The sequence below is a fragment of the Giraffa tippelskirchi genome, chromosome 1 (genome assembly GCF_054371585.1).
Source record: "Giraffa tippelskirchi isolate mGirTip1 chromosome 1, T2T-mGirTip1v1.2.pri, whole genome shotgun sequence".
In the NCBI taxonomy this organism is placed as follows: Eukaryota; Metazoa; Chordata; class Mammalia; order Artiodactyla; family Giraffidae; genus Giraffa; species Giraffa tippelskirchi.
Window position 1 is genome coordinate 201,262,912 of NC_137275.1, and position 17,988 is coordinate 201,280,899.

At 38.0% G+C, this 17,988-nt stretch overlaps 1 protein-coding gene across 12 annotated transcripts in view; it reads left to right on the plus strand.

Moving 5' to 3' along the window:
- Positions 1-30: 30 nt before the first annotated feature.
- The window catches only part of PTPDC1 (protein tyrosine phosphatase domain containing 1), a 68,703-nt gene continuing 50,745 nt past the window's right edge, over positions 31-17,988 (plus strand). For 8 of the 12 annotated variants that reach the window (XM_081524038.1, XM_081524072.1, XM_081524048.1 and 5 more), the window contains exon 1: positions 31-357. The gene's annotated coding sequence lies outside the window, so the exon portion shown is untranslated. The remainder of the gene's footprint in view (positions 358-17,988) is intronic. The other 4 variants (XM_081524122.1, XM_081524154.1, XM_081524138.1 and 1 more) reach the window with 2 other exon arrangements.

Here is a 17,988-nt window from a genome sequence, read left to right on the forward strand (position 1 = left end):
GCGAGGCGGCGGGGACGCGCCTGGGACCGCAGAGGGAGCGTTGCCTCAGCCCCTAGCGCCCAGCGGCGGCGAGTGGACCGCTAGGTGGGCGGCCTGGTCAGGTAGGCAGGACTGTGAGGGGCGGTAGTATTGCCAGCCGGACACCTCGGCGAAGCACGGCCTGTGGGGTTCAGTTGAGGCTGGGGCGGAGGTCAGCCGGCGGACGAGGGGCAAGTGGGGCGAGGAAGGCAGTAAAGCCGACCCGCCCGCCCTTACGAGGACTATGGATGAGAAGCCGGGGGAGAGGCGCGCGATCTGCTGCTAACCTAGCTGCTCCGGCGATTCCAGCTGCGTGTTAAACGTCTGAATCCGCACGTGGTGAGTGCTGGCGGGCACCACAGTGAGGGGGACTGGCCTGGGTTTCGGGGCTGCAGGGCCCGGTTGCGAGGGGCCTCTCTCAGCCCCGCCCAGGATGTCCTACAGACATCCTTCTGTAGGAGCTCCTGACTTTTAAATGTCAGTAACTAATTAAAAGTAAATGAGTAAACGAAGGGGGAGGGCGGATGGACCTGTTCCAGACCATCGCTTTGTGGCCAATGTAGACCAGATCCTGCTCCTAATTTGTGGTGTGACCTTGACCAAGTCACCTCTCTCAAGGATGGACATTCTCGACGTGGATAATAGTGCTCATATTTTTGAGGGGAAAAAGATCTCAGACAATACAATGGCTTGTGGCTTTCCAAAGGGCCACAAAACTTAAGTACTGTCTATCTCAGACTGGGGGATTAGAAAAGAAAATGCTTAGAAAGGCTCCTGGGAGGAGAACGGGTAAATGAGAAAAAGGTGAGAAACCCTGGTTTAAGGGAAGAGATAAAGAGACGTTCTTGTGATAGTTATATACATTAGACGATTAAAACAAACGAGTTGGAAGAACTTGAAAGGTCGTCTATTAGAAAAGTTTTGTGATGCCGCACACGTACACACACCTAATTTTACTTGGTATCCAAAACAGACTGTCATTCCACCTTCTATAATGAGAAAATGGAGGATCCAAGGGTTTGGGTAACATGCTTCAGTCAGAGCTATTAAATGAAGAACTGGGATTTAAACCCAAGCCTCTGTGGCTCCAAACCCATTCATCATGTTGCCTCTCAGCCTCTGTTCTAGTTATGTCCCAACCAAGAATTCTACTTTGTGACTTAAAATATGAAAATTCCCAGCCCCCCACACCCAAGAAATGTGAATTCAGTATCTGCGACCTAGCCTGGTAATCTGCATTTTAACTGTTACTAGGTGATTCCATTTTCGTGATCCAGGGACCATTTGGAGAACAACTACTCTATAATCCCACCCAGCCCCCATGTCCTCATGGGTTTGTACCCTAGGGATTCAAGATTCACTTTCCAGAGCAGAGATTACATCTTCTCTTCCAAAGAGGTGGCCAGCCAAGCTTTGGGAAAAGCCAAGGTTTATGAGCTGCACCTTGCACAGCTCTCAGTTTGAGAAAGTGCTGGCAATTTTGGTTTTCTTTCTTCCTCCCTCCCTCTTCCTTCCTTCTTTCTCCTCCCCCCTTTCTCTCCCCTTGTTTTTTGTACAGCTTCCTTTGTTGCTACTCTGATCCTCCTGAGAAAATGGCTCAAGGCATTTATTTTAAAGTCCTTATTAAAATTTAAAACACCATGAAAAAAGTTTAAAAACCACAATTCATTCATAATGCTTCCAGTCTGTAAGTTTTCATGTTCTGTTGTATTGTTCTCTATTAATTAATAATCTCCCTCTTGTTAATCATATAGATTGTTCAAGTTCACACAATTTAGAAAATTCTTCTAGGAGATGAGCTTGAACCTCACAATTCCACTTGGAAATCAGAAAATTATGCTGAAGATAAACCTTAAATCACAGTTCTCTTAAGAGCCTACCTCATTTTCTTTCCAAATGCCTCAAAATCTGAAGATTTTTCTTTAGTTCTAAAAATAAATGATATCTTTGGTATGAATATGTATACACTGAAATGTTTCTTTTCCAGTGACTTCTGTTCTTTACCATATCACTTCATTCTTACCAAAAGATATATTTACTTATTAATACTTAATATGCTTTTATATTTCATGTTCTAAGAAATGTAAGTTGAATAATCAAAACATTTCTTTGCAGTTATCAACTGTCATTTAATGCACTTTGCGGCTAAAAAGGATTTATTTTTCTAGTTCTTGTGGAAGCAATATGGGATAGAGGAAATAAAGTGAGTTTTGGTTTAAGGAAGACCTGGTGCTCCAACCCCAATGCCAACACTTTCAAACAGTGATCAATCTGATCACAGTAAATTGAGCAAATTGGATTTTGAAAGAAGCTGTGAATTTTGCACTGTAACTAGTTACAGTGATGAAAATTTGAAACTCTCTATCTACTTACACTTGCATGAAAAAAATAACTATTGATTCTGCTTTAACATTTTCTCAGTTTGTTAAGGATCATATTTTCTTTTTTCTTGGTTTGGTCTTGTTTAAAACCTAACATTTGTTCTCTTGGGTAGTAAACCTTTATGACTTTAATCAATAACTTTTTGAGTGGCAGATTCTACTGCAAAACCATCACCTAGCCTCATTCTAGCTGCTATGAAAGAATACTTCCTTTCTTTGTTCTTTCTCTTGGATGTGAATAGGTATTAGTCTTTGGCTCATACTTTCCTGTCTGGATGCTACTGTGTTTATAGTGCAAGGAGTTGGCCATTGCAGGTGAAGAATGGTTTAGAGAAGGCCCACAAATAGTACTTGAGGGAACAAAGGCATGCCTTTTTTGATCTTGGAGTCGTGTTTATTCACTACAGTTCAAGCAGCGACATTTCTTCTGCACACTTGATCTAATAATTTGTGGCACTCTTCCCTTCAACAGGAAGGTTGTCTGGCCCTATAAATGAACTCAGGACTTTATTTCATAAAAAATGTTTGAATACTTGTGCTAGACATTATAATAGTTTAAATGGATCAGTTACTATAGATTCAGTAGATTCCTATATGTTTAAGAAGGGCCATATGATCTTAGCTACTCATGGAAACATTTTCTCATTTAGAATCATACTGTTTTCAAAGTGAATCCTAATATGTTACTTTTATAGCTTTGTAAAGACTAATTTAATTTAGCTCTAGGTGGAAAATGTTCTAAAGGATTTATATTTTCTCCATTTAAAAAAATCTGATTTAGGGTTTAAATTGCCCAGTAGTTTAATTAGTGTTGTTTCTATGTTTTTTATTTTATTCTAAACACAATAATGTTGCCCAGGAAGTTTGCATATAATATGTATTGACTTTTAAAAATAATGTTTTCTGGAAATAAATAAAGGTAGGCAATATGTATATAGTAAGTATCAAACTTAGAAAATACTGATAATCAGAAAATAAAATATACTGTTAGTATTTTGATATATGTTCTTCTGGTCTTTGTTTATGTACCTGTTTTATTTATGTATTTCTTAATAAAAATGAGATCATACTCTGCATTCTATTTTTTACCTTATATTTTTTATTCTAGTATCATATGACAATTAAATATGCTTTTTACTCGCATGATTTCAGTTCTTTGTGAGCAGATGTTTTGTTGCTAAAATAGGGACCGCAAGAATCTATTTATTAAATTAGACTACAGAAACCCAGTCTACCAACCCAGGAACAGAATTATTTCTCTGCTCCTTTTTGACCTTAATTCTGTACCTGTTACTCCCCACTGCCCATTTCCCCACCCCCAGGAGGGTTCTGTTGGGGGAGTCTCTGGAGGAAGTTTTATTTAGTCAGTTACACATTGTTAACACTTAAGTTCTCTTCTTTTCCAGTCTTTTCAGTAAATCCTTCAGAATTTCTGTTTTATTTCATTTCCAGGAGACAAACATCACGAGTGGAGTTGGGAGGATTTGAAGTAATACAGGAAAATAAAATCATATGCTGGAATTCTTTCTCAGACTTATAGGGAAAGGAGAGATAACTGAATAAAAATACTCCCTGGGTATATGCTTTCATTCTTGCTCCCAGACAGTGATGTTTTTAAAGGTCAGAGACTATTTATCCTTATATTCCTTATGCCTCTCATAGTTCTTGGCACCTAGTAGCAACTCAGATATTTATTATATTGACTCATTATGAGTCCCTAACTATCTGGGCTTCTTCCCCCCTTAACATATACTAGTTTATCTGTCTCTTTTCAGCTATGTTCCTGTATACTCTGTCTTCTTACTTTGAAAAAATATATATTTTCACAAAGACACAATTTTATATGATTGAAAACTGAAAAAATGTCAAAGATCTAATTTTATTATTATTGAGGATGTCAAAGTTTTCCATTATCATACAGTTATAACTAAAAACTGCATTATTTATTTTGTTGTTCAGATTTTTTTTTGTTCCAGCATTTGCCATTGTGAGCTGTTTTAGTTGGCTTCTGAATCGCTTTGACATAGCCCCAGCAGTTTGTGTTTTGACCACTTTCCTACTTTCTGGGCTAGGATCATCTTGTATATTCTCTATTCCACTTCTAAAATCAGCCGTTTCTGGTTTTGTTTATCTTTGTTGTTTTTTACTTTTTTATATTCCATATGGCTTTTTACAAGATATTGAATATAATTCCCTGTGCTGTACAGTAGGACCTTGATGTTTATCCATTCTATTAATATATATAATAGTTTGCATCTGTTAATCCCAAACTCCCAATCCATCCCTCCCCCATCCTGCTTCCCCTTGGCAACCACAAGTCTATTCTCTATGTCTGTGACTGTTTTGTAAATAAGTTCATTTGTGTCATATTTTAGATTCCACATATATCATATGATATCTGTCTTTTTCTTTCTGACTTAACTTCACTTAGTATGACAATCTCCATGTTCATCCGTGCTACTGCAAATGACATTATTTCATTCTTTTTTATGTAAAATCACCCATTTCCCTGGATCGTTTCATTGGAAAATGGTATTAGAAACCAGGACTTTCTCTAATCTGCTCATCATTGAAGCACACTTATTCACCCAAGCCAAGGAGGGGTACGGTGACCACAGCTGGGCTGTGTGTGAAGTGCCTGTGGCAGTGGAGACTGACAGGCAGTTATACTGGGGCAGGATCACTCTGGTGGGAGTCCCTCCCAGTGCCTGCAGAGGCTGAAGCAGATGGTTGAGGAAGAGGGTTGCAATGGTGGCCTTGCCCCTTCGGTGCCACTCAGCAATGATGCCTTGCTTCTATGATGTCCCAGGTTTTTTGTGTAAACTTTCCTGGTTGTGGGGCCCTTAGTCCTGTTACTTCAGGCTGTCTTTTCACAGCCAATCCTCCCTGAGTCCACTCTCTGAACCCCACTTTCCAGCACCCAATGCCCTCTACACCAGGAGACACACAACTCATACTGGAGTGCTCAGGGCTGAGGCACAGACCATGCATGCATTTCTTACTTTGTTCTGCCTTCCACAGAAAGGGCCATCTCCTTTGATCCCCCAAAGTAATAAGAGTTATTTGGTAGATTCTTTGGGGTTTTCTGCATACAATTATGTTGTCTATGGTTAAAGCAGTTTTACATATTTCTTTCTTTCTAGCCTGAATACCCTTCATTTCTCTTTTTTTTTTATTTAAATGTGCTAGCTAGGACTTTCAGGATGAGGTTGAATTAGAAGTGATGAGAGAGGACATCCTTGCCCTGTTACTGATCATAGGGGAAATACTTAACATCTTGCTCAAAATTATTCAAGCTAGGCTTCAGTAGTATGTGAACCGAGAACTTCCAGATGTACAAGCTGGGTTTCAAAGAGGTAGAGGAACCAGAGATCAAATTGCCAGCATTCACTGAATCATGGAGAAAGCAACAGAATTCCAGAAAAATATCCACTTATGCTTCATTGATTATGCTAAAGCCTTTGTGGACCACAACAGACTGGAAAATTCTTAAGAGATGGGAATACCAGACCACCTTACCTGTCTCCTGAGAAACCTGTATGCAGGTAAAGAAGCAAGTTAGAACCGAACATGAAACTACTGACTGGTTCAAAGCTGAGAAAGGAGTACGACAAGGCTGTTATTGTCACTCTGCCTATTTAATTTACATGCACAGTACATCATACAGAATGCGCGCTGGCTGAATCACAAGCTGGAATCAAGATTGCCAAGAGAAATATCAACAACCTCAGATATGCAGATGATACCACTCTAATGGCAGAAAATGAAGAGGAACTAAAGAGCTGCTTGATGAGGGTGAAAGGAGAGTGAAAAAACTGGGTTAAAACTGAATATTCAAAAAACTAAGATCCAGTCCCATCACTTCATGGCAAATAGAAGGGAAAAAAGTGGAAACATTGACAGATTTTATTTTCTTGGGCTCCAAAATCATTGTGGACAATGACTGCAGCCACGAAATTAAAGCTTGCTCCTTGGAAGAAAAGCTCTGACAAACCCAGACACCATATTCCAAAGCAGAGGAATACTTTGCTGACAGTATAGTCAAATAGAGAATGCTGGATAAAATGCCTTGAAGTTTGCAGGGGTCTTTTTTTTTTTCTTTTTAGTGAATATGATTTGCATTGGTTTTTCCAGTGCTCAGGTACAGTTGTGAAAGTTGGACCATGAAAAATGCTGAGCCCTGAGGAATTGATGCTTTTGAATTGTGGTGCTGGAGAAGACTCTTGAGAGTCCCTTCGACTTCAAGGAGATCAAACCAGTCAATCCTAAAGGAAATCAGCACTGAATATTCATTGGAAGGACTGATGTTGAAGCTGAAGCTTTGGCCAATACTTTGGCCACCTGATTCAAAGAGCTGACTCATTGGAAAAGAGCCTGATGCTGGGAATGATTGAAGGCAAAAGGGGAAGGGAGCGGCAGAGGATGAGATGATTAAATAGCTTCACTGACTCAGTGGACATGAATTTGAACAACTCCGGGAGATAAGTGGAGGACAGTGGAGCCTGGCGTGCTGAAGTCCTGGTGTGCTAAAGTCACAAAGAGTTGGACACAACTTAGGGGCTGAACAACAACAACAAAGAGAGGATATCTTTGCCTTGTTCCTGATCTTAGGGGGAAAGCTTAGCATCTTGCTGTTGAGGATGTTAGCTGTGATTTTAAAAAAATAATCTGTATTAGGTTAGTGACGTTCTCTTCTAATTTTTAAGAGCTTTTATCATTAATTGATATTGAACTGTTTCTGCTCATGTATTATATGATCACATGATTTTTCTTGTTCTGTGTGTTAATATGATGTCCCATGGACAGAGGAGCCTGGTGGGCTACAGTCCTTGGAGTCACAAAAGTGTCGGAGATGACTTAGCAACTAAACAACAACAACAACCTCTTTAAGTGTACAGTTCACTAAATATATTCATGTTGTGTAAGTTAAGTTGTACTTTTCATTTTTATTTAGTTCAAAACATTTTCAAATTTATCTTGAGACTTCTTAACCCATGTATAATTTAAAGTACATTGTTTAATTTCCAAATATTTTGAATTGTCTAGCTATCATCTATTATTGATTTCTAGTTTTATTTTGGTATGCTCTGAGAACATATTTTATAAGGTTTGTATTCTTTTATATTTATTAAATTGTGCTTTATGTAGCAGAATGTTGGTGAATGTTCCGTGTGTGCTTCTGTTGTTGGATGGAATGTTCTATAAATATTGGTTGGATCAAGTTGATTGATGGTACTGTTCAGGTCATGTATATTGTTACTGATTTTCTGCCTACCTCATCTATCAATTTCTTGGAAACAGGTGTTGAAACTTCCAACTGTAAATACAGTCATCCTGCTTATTCACAATGAATTGGTTCTAGGATCCCCCACCCCACCTTGGATTCCAAAATCCATGGATGCTCAAGTCCCTTATATGAATTGATGTAATGTCTGCATATAACCTATGCACATCCTCCCGTATACTTTAAAGCATCTCTAGATTGCTTATAAACCCTATAAAATTACTTATAGATACGATGTAAGTTCTGCTTTTTGGAGCTTTCTGGGGTTCTTCTCTCAAATATTTTCCACCCGTGGTTAGTTGAATCCATGAATAGGATTAAGCTTCGTGTGTGTGTGTGTGTGTGTGTGTGTGTGCGCGCACGCACGCGCACACGCGCATACTCAATCATATCTCTTCAGATTTTGTTTTTTAATTACCTTTTTGTTGAGGTAACATTGGCTACAACATTATATAAGCTTCATGTGTACAATGATACATTTTTACTATGTACGTTACAGTTCACCACCAAAAATTCCGTTTCCATCTGTCACCATATAGTTTATCCCTTTTACCTATTTCATTCTCCCCCTGATCATCCCTTCTTCTCTGGTGACTACTATGTTCTCTATATCTATCTATTTGGTTTCATTTATTCAAGTTTTTTATTTTTTATATTTCATATGAGTGAAATTACATGGTATTTATCTTTCTTCATCTGACTTATTTCATTTAGTATAATACTCTTAAGGTACATCCATGTTGAAAGATCATACTGAGCAGTATCATCTTTATACTGAGCAGTATTCTATCATTTTTGTGATTGAGTAGTGTGTATTCTTGTATATACATATCTATCTATCTATGTGATGTATCACAGTGATTGGTTTGAGGATGAATCAACTTGCTTTGATAGATCATGGTTTGGTTTGAGGATGTTGAACCATCCTTGCTTCTGTAGATCATGGTTGTGATCTTTGAATGTATTGTATTCAGTTTGCTAGTATTTTGTTGAGAATTTTTGCATCTTTGCTTATCAGAGATATTGGCTATAATTTTCTTTTTTGTGTGTGTGTTGTCTTCATTTGGTTTTGGTATCAGAGTGATGTTGGCTTTATGAAATTACTTAGCATTTCCTATTTTTCAGTTTTTTTGAAGGGTTTGATAAGGGTAGATATTAAATCATCTTTGAATGTTAGAATTTACATGTGAAGCGTCTGGTCCTGGGCTTTTGTTTTGGGGGAGGTTTTTATGTTTCCTTTTCACTGTCTGCATGATTCAGTTTTGGGAGGTTATAATGATTCTAAAAATTTGTCTATTTCTATGTTTCCAATTAGTCGTTACATAGCTGTTCATGATATTCTTTTATAATTCTTTGCATTTTTGTAGTATCTGGTCTGCTCTATTTCCAGTGCTTTCTAATACATTCTTTATGTCATATATTGAGTTCTTCAGCTCCAGAATTTGTTTGGTTCTTTTTTAGGGTTTCAACTTCCTTGGTAAACTATTATTTCGGTTCATTAATTTTTATCTTGAGCTAACTGAACTTGAGCCTTTCTGAATTTTCTTGTAGCTTGTTGAGTTTCTTCATGACAGCTCTTTTGAATTCTCTATTAGATCCTAATACTCCATAGTTTTAATTTTATTTTGGGTGAAATTTTCATTTTCTTTTTGTGATAGTGTTACTGTGGTTCTTCATGATGCTTCATGAGTTATTCCTCTGGTGGTGTATTTGAGATAGAGAATACTTTTCAACTGATTCTGATAACTCAAAAGTAATTAGAGGATTTTCTTTTCTCTTCCAATAGGTGGCGCTATAGCACAAATTTTTGTTTTCTCTTATCTGAGCTGCCTCTGGTTGTATTTAGGAAGTAGCACTTTCCACCCTCCACCAGATGGGCAGAAAGCAAAGATGAGCTAAAGAGCCTCTTGATGAAGGTGAAAGAGGACAGTGAAAAAGCTGGCTTAAAACTCAACATTCAAAAAACTAAGGTTATGGCATCCGATCCCATCACTTCATGGAAAACAGATGGGGAAAAAATGGAAACAGTGGGAGATTTTATTTTGTTGGGCTGCAAAATCACTGCAGATGGTGGGGCTTAATTGCTCTGTGACATGTGGGATCTTCCCAGACCAAGGATTTAACCCGTGTCACTTGTATAGCAGGTAGATTCTTGACCACTTGAGCCATCAGAGAAGCCCTGTCCTTTACTTTTCAGCCTGTTTGTGTCATTGAATCTAACATGTCTTTTGTAGATTGTGTATATTAGTAGTTTAGTTTTTTAGGGGGAGGACGAAATCTAATTTATGCTTTTTTGTTTTATGGTTTTGGGTCCGTATTTTTAAGACTAGTTTTTTAAGATCAGTTTTAAGTTCACAACAAAATTGAGAGGAAGTTACAGGGATTTCCCAAATACCCCCTGTTCCAACAGATACGTCACCTATTACCAACACTGCTTAACAGAATAATACATTTGTTATAATCTGTGAACCTATATTAATATATCATAGTCACCAAAGTATTATTTACCTTAGGGTTCATTCTTTTTTTTTAGTTTTAAATTATTTATTTTTTAATTGAAGGATAATTGCTTTACGGAATTGTGTTGGTTTCTGCCAAACATCAACATGAATCAGCCGTAGGTATACCTCTGTCCCCTCCCTCTTAAACCTCCCTCCATCTCTCTCCCCATCCCACCTCTCTTGGTTTTTACAGCACCCCAGTTTGAGTTCCTTGAGTCGTACAGCAAATTCCCATTGGCTATCTATTTTACATATGGTAATGTAAGTTTCCATGTTACTCTCTGTTGACATGTTGGTGTTGGCAATTTTATCTCTGGTTCCTCTGCCTTTTCTAAATCTAGCTTGTACATCTGGAAGTTCATGATTCACATACTGTTGAAGCCTAGCTTGAAATATTTTGAGCATTACTTTGCTAGCATGTGAAATGAGTGCAGTTGTGTGATAGTTTGAACATTCTTTGGCATTGCCCTTCTTTGGGACTGGAATGAAAACTGACCTTTTCCAGTCCTGTGGCCACTGCTGAGTTTTCCAAATTTGCTGGCATATTGAGTGCAGCACTTTAACAGCATCATCATTTAGGATTTGAAATCTTTATAGATGCCCTATGATGTCAGTCATTTCAGCCTGAAGGATTCCTTTAGTGTTTATCATAGGGCAGATTTGCTAGCAACAAATTCTCTTGTATCTGTTTTTTTGGTCTTTATTTTTAAATCTGGAGATGCCTTAATTTCTCCTTTATTTTTAAAGGAGAATTTAGCTGGATATATAATTCTTGATTGACCATGTATTTCTTTTAGCAATTTGAAGATGATCATCTCAGTGTCTTTCATCTTTTCTGATAAGACATAACTATCTGTTAACTCGCTTCATGGTCGTATTTTAAGCTACAGCTTCCTCCACTCAGTTTTAGTTGCCTCTACTTCTATCTGCTTTCTTTCTTCCCGAATCCATTGAAACCTTGCTTCTTGCTCCATGAGCTTATTCTTCTTAAAATTTCTTCTCACCAGGATCTTAGGAGGAAGGGGAAGCTAGTGTGTGAATTCAATCCACTACTTAAACCAGATGTTCTTTGTATCTTGCTATAGAAGGTCTAATCTAAGCCTGTGATTTCCCAGGAGCTACACACCTGCCCTTGTTTTAAATTATCCAAGCTTGTTACTCAAGTGTTTCAAATATGTTTCACAGAATAGTATTTTCTTTGAGAAATAGTTCAGGAATGTAAAAGATGTAAAATCTTGTTATCCTTCCCAGTCTATAAATAAATGGGGATAGAAAGGTGAATAGTAAACTCTGCTTCATCTACTATTTTAAGTTTTTCATGTTGAACTAGCTGCAATTTATTTTAAAAATTCTAAACAGTGTCATAGTATGTGTATTTAAAGGTGGATGTAATTATATGACTACAGTGTTTATGTACTTACTAAAAAGAATATTCAGATAATAAACATCATCTTTTGGTTAGGAATCCAAATTATGGTCTGCAAAATGATGTGGTATGCTATTTTTTACTAAAAATGACTGATGAGGAGAATCTTTCTTGCAGATACCATCTGCATAGCCATGCCCTGATTCCAGGTAATGTGTTTGGTTTAAAATAGAATTTTGATAGGAATATTAATGCCCAGGTCTCACCCAGGAACGTGAGGCTTTTTCTAGATCTGGTTATGATGTAGAACTTTTTAACATATTTGAGGAGGTTGTGGAGATTGGGTCAGAAAAAAAGAAAGTTTTATTTTTCTGGCAGCTAAATAGAACCCAGGAGACACACTTTCACAGTAATCTATAGAATATGTGCTGCTAGATAAATGCAGATTGCCTGCCTAATGCATTGGTTCTGAAAGCATCAGTATCACTGAAAACTAGTTAACAAGGCAGATTCTCAGCCCCACCCAGACCTACTGAGTGGAAATTCTCAAGGTGGGGCTGACCAGTCTGGATTTTTAGGAAAGACCTCCAACTGATTCTGATGAGTGTTGAATTAGGATTTGTTGACCTTTTTTTTTTTTAATGAATTTAGAAGTATCTGTGGTAGTGGCACTCATGTGAAGATGGTTGAAACCTGTAGGAATAACCAGTCAGATGTGGTTGTTTGTGGGAAAAGAGTATGAAAACCTTGCTTATGAAAACCAGTTTCACTTATTGTTAACATCTTACCTGTTTTATCATAATATGTTTTGTGAACAATCTGAACCAAACAGCATATTTCTTCAAATGATGAAATACCTAGAATAATACTGTAGTGCTGTTTTTCTCTGATCTGTGGTTAGTCTCCTGAGAGCTGGGGACCTTCCCTAAGGTGTATTTAAGGTGTGAGATCACAGAAGCCAGTGTGATTCATAGCAAACTGCCAGACATAACGTATATTCAAAGCAGTTATAAGTTATTTCCCTGAGGACTTACCCAGTTAGAAAGGCTGGAGGGATTTGAAAAAAAGAAAAGGTGTGTTTTAAGTGTTGTCGGCCTGTTCTCCAGAGGTGATTTGAGGAGAAAGGGGATTTTACATAGTTCTAGGGTTTTTTGTTGTTGTTTTGTTGAGGATGCAAATTCAGAGGTGGGATTCACAGTTGAGGACTTAGAGTTTAAAAGAAACTTGGTTTTATTTTGTTTTACTACATAAGGAGTCATAAGGAGTGCATTAATTCTTTTAAGGACAAAATACTACATACTGTGGTATTAAGAATCTATTTTTTATAATCTGAGCCACTAGATAAATCTTGTCAGCCCTTCATGATGAGGGGATGTGAATAGAATGTGTAATTAGCATTAGGGAAAGCATCCTAAAGGAGAGAAAATTTGGGCTGAGGTTTGAATTTATTGTCATCGTGCATATTTGGCTGAAAAAAAAAAAACTAACTACACTCCTTAGGGAATTAGGAGAAACACAAATTTTTCAGGTTGAAAATTGAAAAGATGTTGGAGATGTCACTGTGATCAGGGAAGTTAAGATAGAGAGAATACCATTTCTTGGATTTGTGTAGTGGTGCTGTTGTTTATTTGTTAGGCTCTTAGCAACAATCTTAAGATAAGTAAAGCATGATTACTCTTCCTCCTTTACAGATGAAAAAGCTGAGGTTCAGAGAGATGAAATGATGGTGATGTGGTATATGTTGGGTTGACCACAAAGTTCATTCGGGCTTTTCTGTAAGATATTGTGAACAATATAGTTTGATATATATAGAATGATATAAAAGGTCCATATAATCAAAGCCATGGTTTTTCTAGTAGTCATGTACAGATGTGAGAGTTGGACCATAATGAAGACTGTCAAAGAATTGATGTTTTTGAACTGTGGTGTTGGAGAAGACTCTTGAGAATCCGTTGGACTGCAAGGAGATCAAACCAGTCAATCCTAAAAAGGAAATCAGTCCTGAATATTCGTTGGAAGGATTGATGTTGAAGCTGAAGCTCCAATACTTTGACCACCTGCTGCAAAGAGCCGACTCATTGGAAAAGACCCTGATGGAAAGATTGAAGGCAAGAGGAGTGGGCGGCGGCAGAGGATGAGATGGTTAGATAGTATCACCGACTCAGTGAACATGAATTTGAACAAGCTGTGGGAGATAGTGAAGGACAGGGGTGCTACATTCCATGGGGTCTCAAAGAGTTGGGCATGACTTAGCAACTGAATAGCAAACAACACTGCAAATGACTGAACTCTTTGGCCAACCCAATATTTATTCAACAAATTTTTGAGCACCTACTACATAACAGGCCCTTTTCTGGGCTTTTAAGACACAATAGTTGACAAAGCAGACAAAACTCTATGACTTCATTGGGTAGAGAAAGGCAGATGGTAAATGGGATAAATAAGTAAATTATGTAATGTGCTTAGATATATTTTCTTTACAAGTCCTGAGGAGAAAAATGGAACAGGGAAAGAGAGCTGGTTTAAAATGTGAATAGGGTGACTAGAAGGGTTTTGAAGAGAATGGTGACATGATCCATCTGAAGTTAACAAGATCGTTCTGGCTTCTGTGTTGAAAACAAACTGTATTATCAATCAGATATGGAATTAGATCTGTGTACTGGCTCTCAGGTAATCTTTATAACTTCTACAGAGCAGATAGCCTCAGAGCTGTTAGTAAGTGTGTTTAAGATCACAAAGCCAGTAAGTGCCACCAACTCTATTGAAAATATGTTTGGATTTTGTAACGTTATGTTTAGACTAGCTGCATTTCTGTTTCTGTTGGGAGGGGGGAACCTAAAGTATGTAAAAGGGCTATGTTGTTGATACTTGTCTTTGGTATAGCAGTGAATGAAGATTTGGAAGGAAGAATTGACAGATTGTCTGCACAGAGCAAGACAAATTTGAAAATACTACTGTGGAAAGGCGCTCTGAAGAGTTTCTTGAAAGGGAAGCAATTATAAATGGTGCAGAATCCAGTGTAGCTAAGTTTCAATGCATAGTGTAGCAGACTAAGGTCTGACTTTATTGTTGAAAAGCTGTATGTATAGTGGTTAAGAGCACAAACTCTGGAGCTGAACTGTGTAAATTCAAATCCAAGCTCAAATCCCAGTTCAGATAATAGCTATGACTTCAGACAAATTGTTTGACTTCTTTTTGCCTTAGTTTCCTAATCTGTAAAATAGAAATAATGTACAGACTAAACATATTCTTGTCATATAATCTAGCAATCATGCTCCTTGATGTTTACCCAAAGGAGCTGAAAAACCTTTGTCCACACAAAAACCTGTACACAGATGTTTATAGCCACTATATTCATAAGTACCAAAACTTGGAAACAACCAAGTTGTTCTTCAGTAGTTGAGTGAATAAACTATGGTACATTTAGAGAATGGAATATTATTCAGCACTGAAAAGAAATGCACTTTCAAGCCATGAAGACATGGAAGATGTTAATTGCATATTAGTAAGTGAAAGCCATGGAGAAGGCAATGGCACCCCACTCCAGTACTCTTGCCTGGAAAATCCCATGGACGGAGGAGCCTGGTAGGCTGCAGTCCATGGGGTTGCGAAGAGTCAGACACGACTGAGCGACTTCACTTTCACTTTTCACTTAAATGTATTGGAGAAGGAAATGGCAACCCACTCCAGTGTTCTTGCCTGAAGAATCCCAGGGACGGCAGAGCCTGGTGGGCTGCCGTCTATGGGGTCGCACAGAGTCGGACACGACTGAAGCGACTTAGCAGCAGCAAGTGAAAGCCAATCTGAAAAGGCTACATAATGTATGATTTCAACTATATTGCATTCTGGAAAAGCCAAAGTATGGAGACAGTGAACAGATCAATTATTACTGGAATGGGGTATAGAGCATAACTAAGTGGAACATAGAGGATTTTGGGGGCAGTGACAGTACTGTGTATGATACTATAATGGTGGATACATATCATGATTCTTTGCGACCCCTTAGACTGTAGCCCAGCAGGCTCCTCTGTCCATAGCATTCTCCAGGCAAGAATGCTGAAATGGGTTGCCGTTTCTTACTCCGGGGGCTCTTCCAGACCTAAGGATCGAACCCAGGTTCCTGGTGTCTCCTACATTGGCATGTGGGTTCTTTACCACTGGCACCACCTGGGAAACCTATGCATGTCATACATTTGTCTAGTTCCATGGAGTGTCCAATGCCAAGAGTGAATCCTAGGTAAACTATTGACTATGGGTGATTATGACATATCAGTGTAGGTTCTTCTATTATAACAAATGTACCACTTTGGTGGGGTGGTGTTGATAATGATAGAGGCTGGGCATGTGGGAAATAGGGCGGGGATTTAGGGGGAAATCTCTGTACCTTCTGCTCAATTTTGCTATGGATCTAAAACTTCTCTAAAAATAAACTAATTTTTTAAAATAGAAATAATGGTTGTACTCATCTAATAATATTGTCATGGATATTATGAGTTGAGATATATAAAGCATTTGGAACAGGGCTTGGCATTAAGTAAGCATATGTGTTATTATATTACTCATGAACATAAAAATATATAGGTTGCATAGGTTCACTCATAGACTTAGGCTTGCATCTGTTTTTCCCCATACAAACTTAAATTTTTCAGCCACAGAAGCTTTTATCATGATTTCTGTATAAAATCTAATCATTTTGATTGTATTTCTTTAAGTGTGGCAGAAAGCCTCTTAGCAGAATGAGCTGGAGTGTAAGTTGATGATAGAAATTGTTAAACCAAATTTAACAAATCATTTTGAGGATGAGCCAAAGAATCTGCATTTTTCACAAGCACTCAAGGTGATTCTGATGCACGTTGGAGTGCTAGTGCTTTGAGAGTCTAGGAAGAATATACCATACTTCTAATATCTCAGGCACTTATTAATACAATCCTCGTAAATTCTCTCCCAAAAATACATGTATAAATTTTGGCAGATCACTATGTATCTGGAAGATGGAAGAGAAAGTAGTGACGTAAGAACTATTTAGTCCACCTCAGAACCCAGTCTCTTGTGTGAAAGGACTTTTTTATGAAGTAGAACATTTTTTGTATCAAAAATCATCTCACTTTGTGATGATTCTTAATAGTATGAGTTACAGTTCATTGCTGTTCTGACTTTCAAGTATTAGGTACTAATTAGTGAACGTGTGATTAACCCTAAGCAGTTAAATCATTTTGAGGGACATTTTGGGATAAAAGCAAACTGTATGATAGAGTAAGCAAGATATTTGTTATAAGAAACAAGAAGTGAAATTCAGGTATGATTTGCAGTGAAATGATAGGATTACTACTTTTTCTACTGAATCTACAACCAAGCATATGAAATAAATTCAGTTGTGAATGGAGATAATGTTTTTATAATCTTGAGAAATTCAACCATTACTAACTGTTGGCAGGACTGTTTTGCAGATAATGAAGGGAATACTTTACAAATTCTTATAAATAATAGCAAAAAAATGAAGTGAATACAGACTTAGAAGGTAAAGAAAAAGATTACAGGTACTGGCTTGCAAATAAAAATAAACAAGTGTTTATCGAATATCTATATACCAGACATTGTGCTGGTAATACACCCACACACACAAACACACAACCTCTCTTTATCTTCACAACATCTTAAGACAGTAGGTATAATAACCCTCATTTTACAGAAGGTAAAATTGAAGCTCAAAATGGTTCATATAGCAGACAAGGTACAGAGTCAGGATTTAAACACACAGAACATTGGACTGTACCATATAGTTTAACTAACCTAGTTAAGCTGTGTATAATTGGACTGTAAATTAATGTTTTTATGGAGAGTCAGTGCACAAATGAGCACTTTTGCAGAGTTCTCCTGGATTTGAGTTATTTGAAGAGGGCCAAGGGGGATTTCTGCTTCCAACCAAGATGAAATAACAGAGACCAGAATCACCTTCCTGCCTGAAATAACTATATAAAACCAGACAAAATATGTAAAAATGGTTTTGGACATTGAAAAGCAGGCAGCTTGGAATCATGATCTTTGAGAGAGGACAAGCAAATGTGGTAAGCTTCGGGTTGCACCAGCTGCCTCCCTGGAAGCAGTTTGCATGCTGCGGTGTGGGGAGTACCTAAACAGAGCCTTCTTGGAGACGTGTAGAGAGCCAGGATGGCTAGAATTTGCAATGTAGTATGTTGGAGAGAAGGGAGTAGCATGAAGAGAGACTATAGAAACATGTGGAGGACCCTCAAGTTTTTGCTGGCCTAGAGTATTTGGCTGAGTACTGATCTGCACAGACTACCCAAGACCAGGGAAAGATACAGGAAGAAGTAGACATGTTCGTTCCAGGGCATTCAGGGGGCTGTAAATAGTTCATGTTCCCACCAGTCAGAGAAGAAAAGCGTCATGATACCCAGAGCAGCAGGTGGAAGCCTTGCA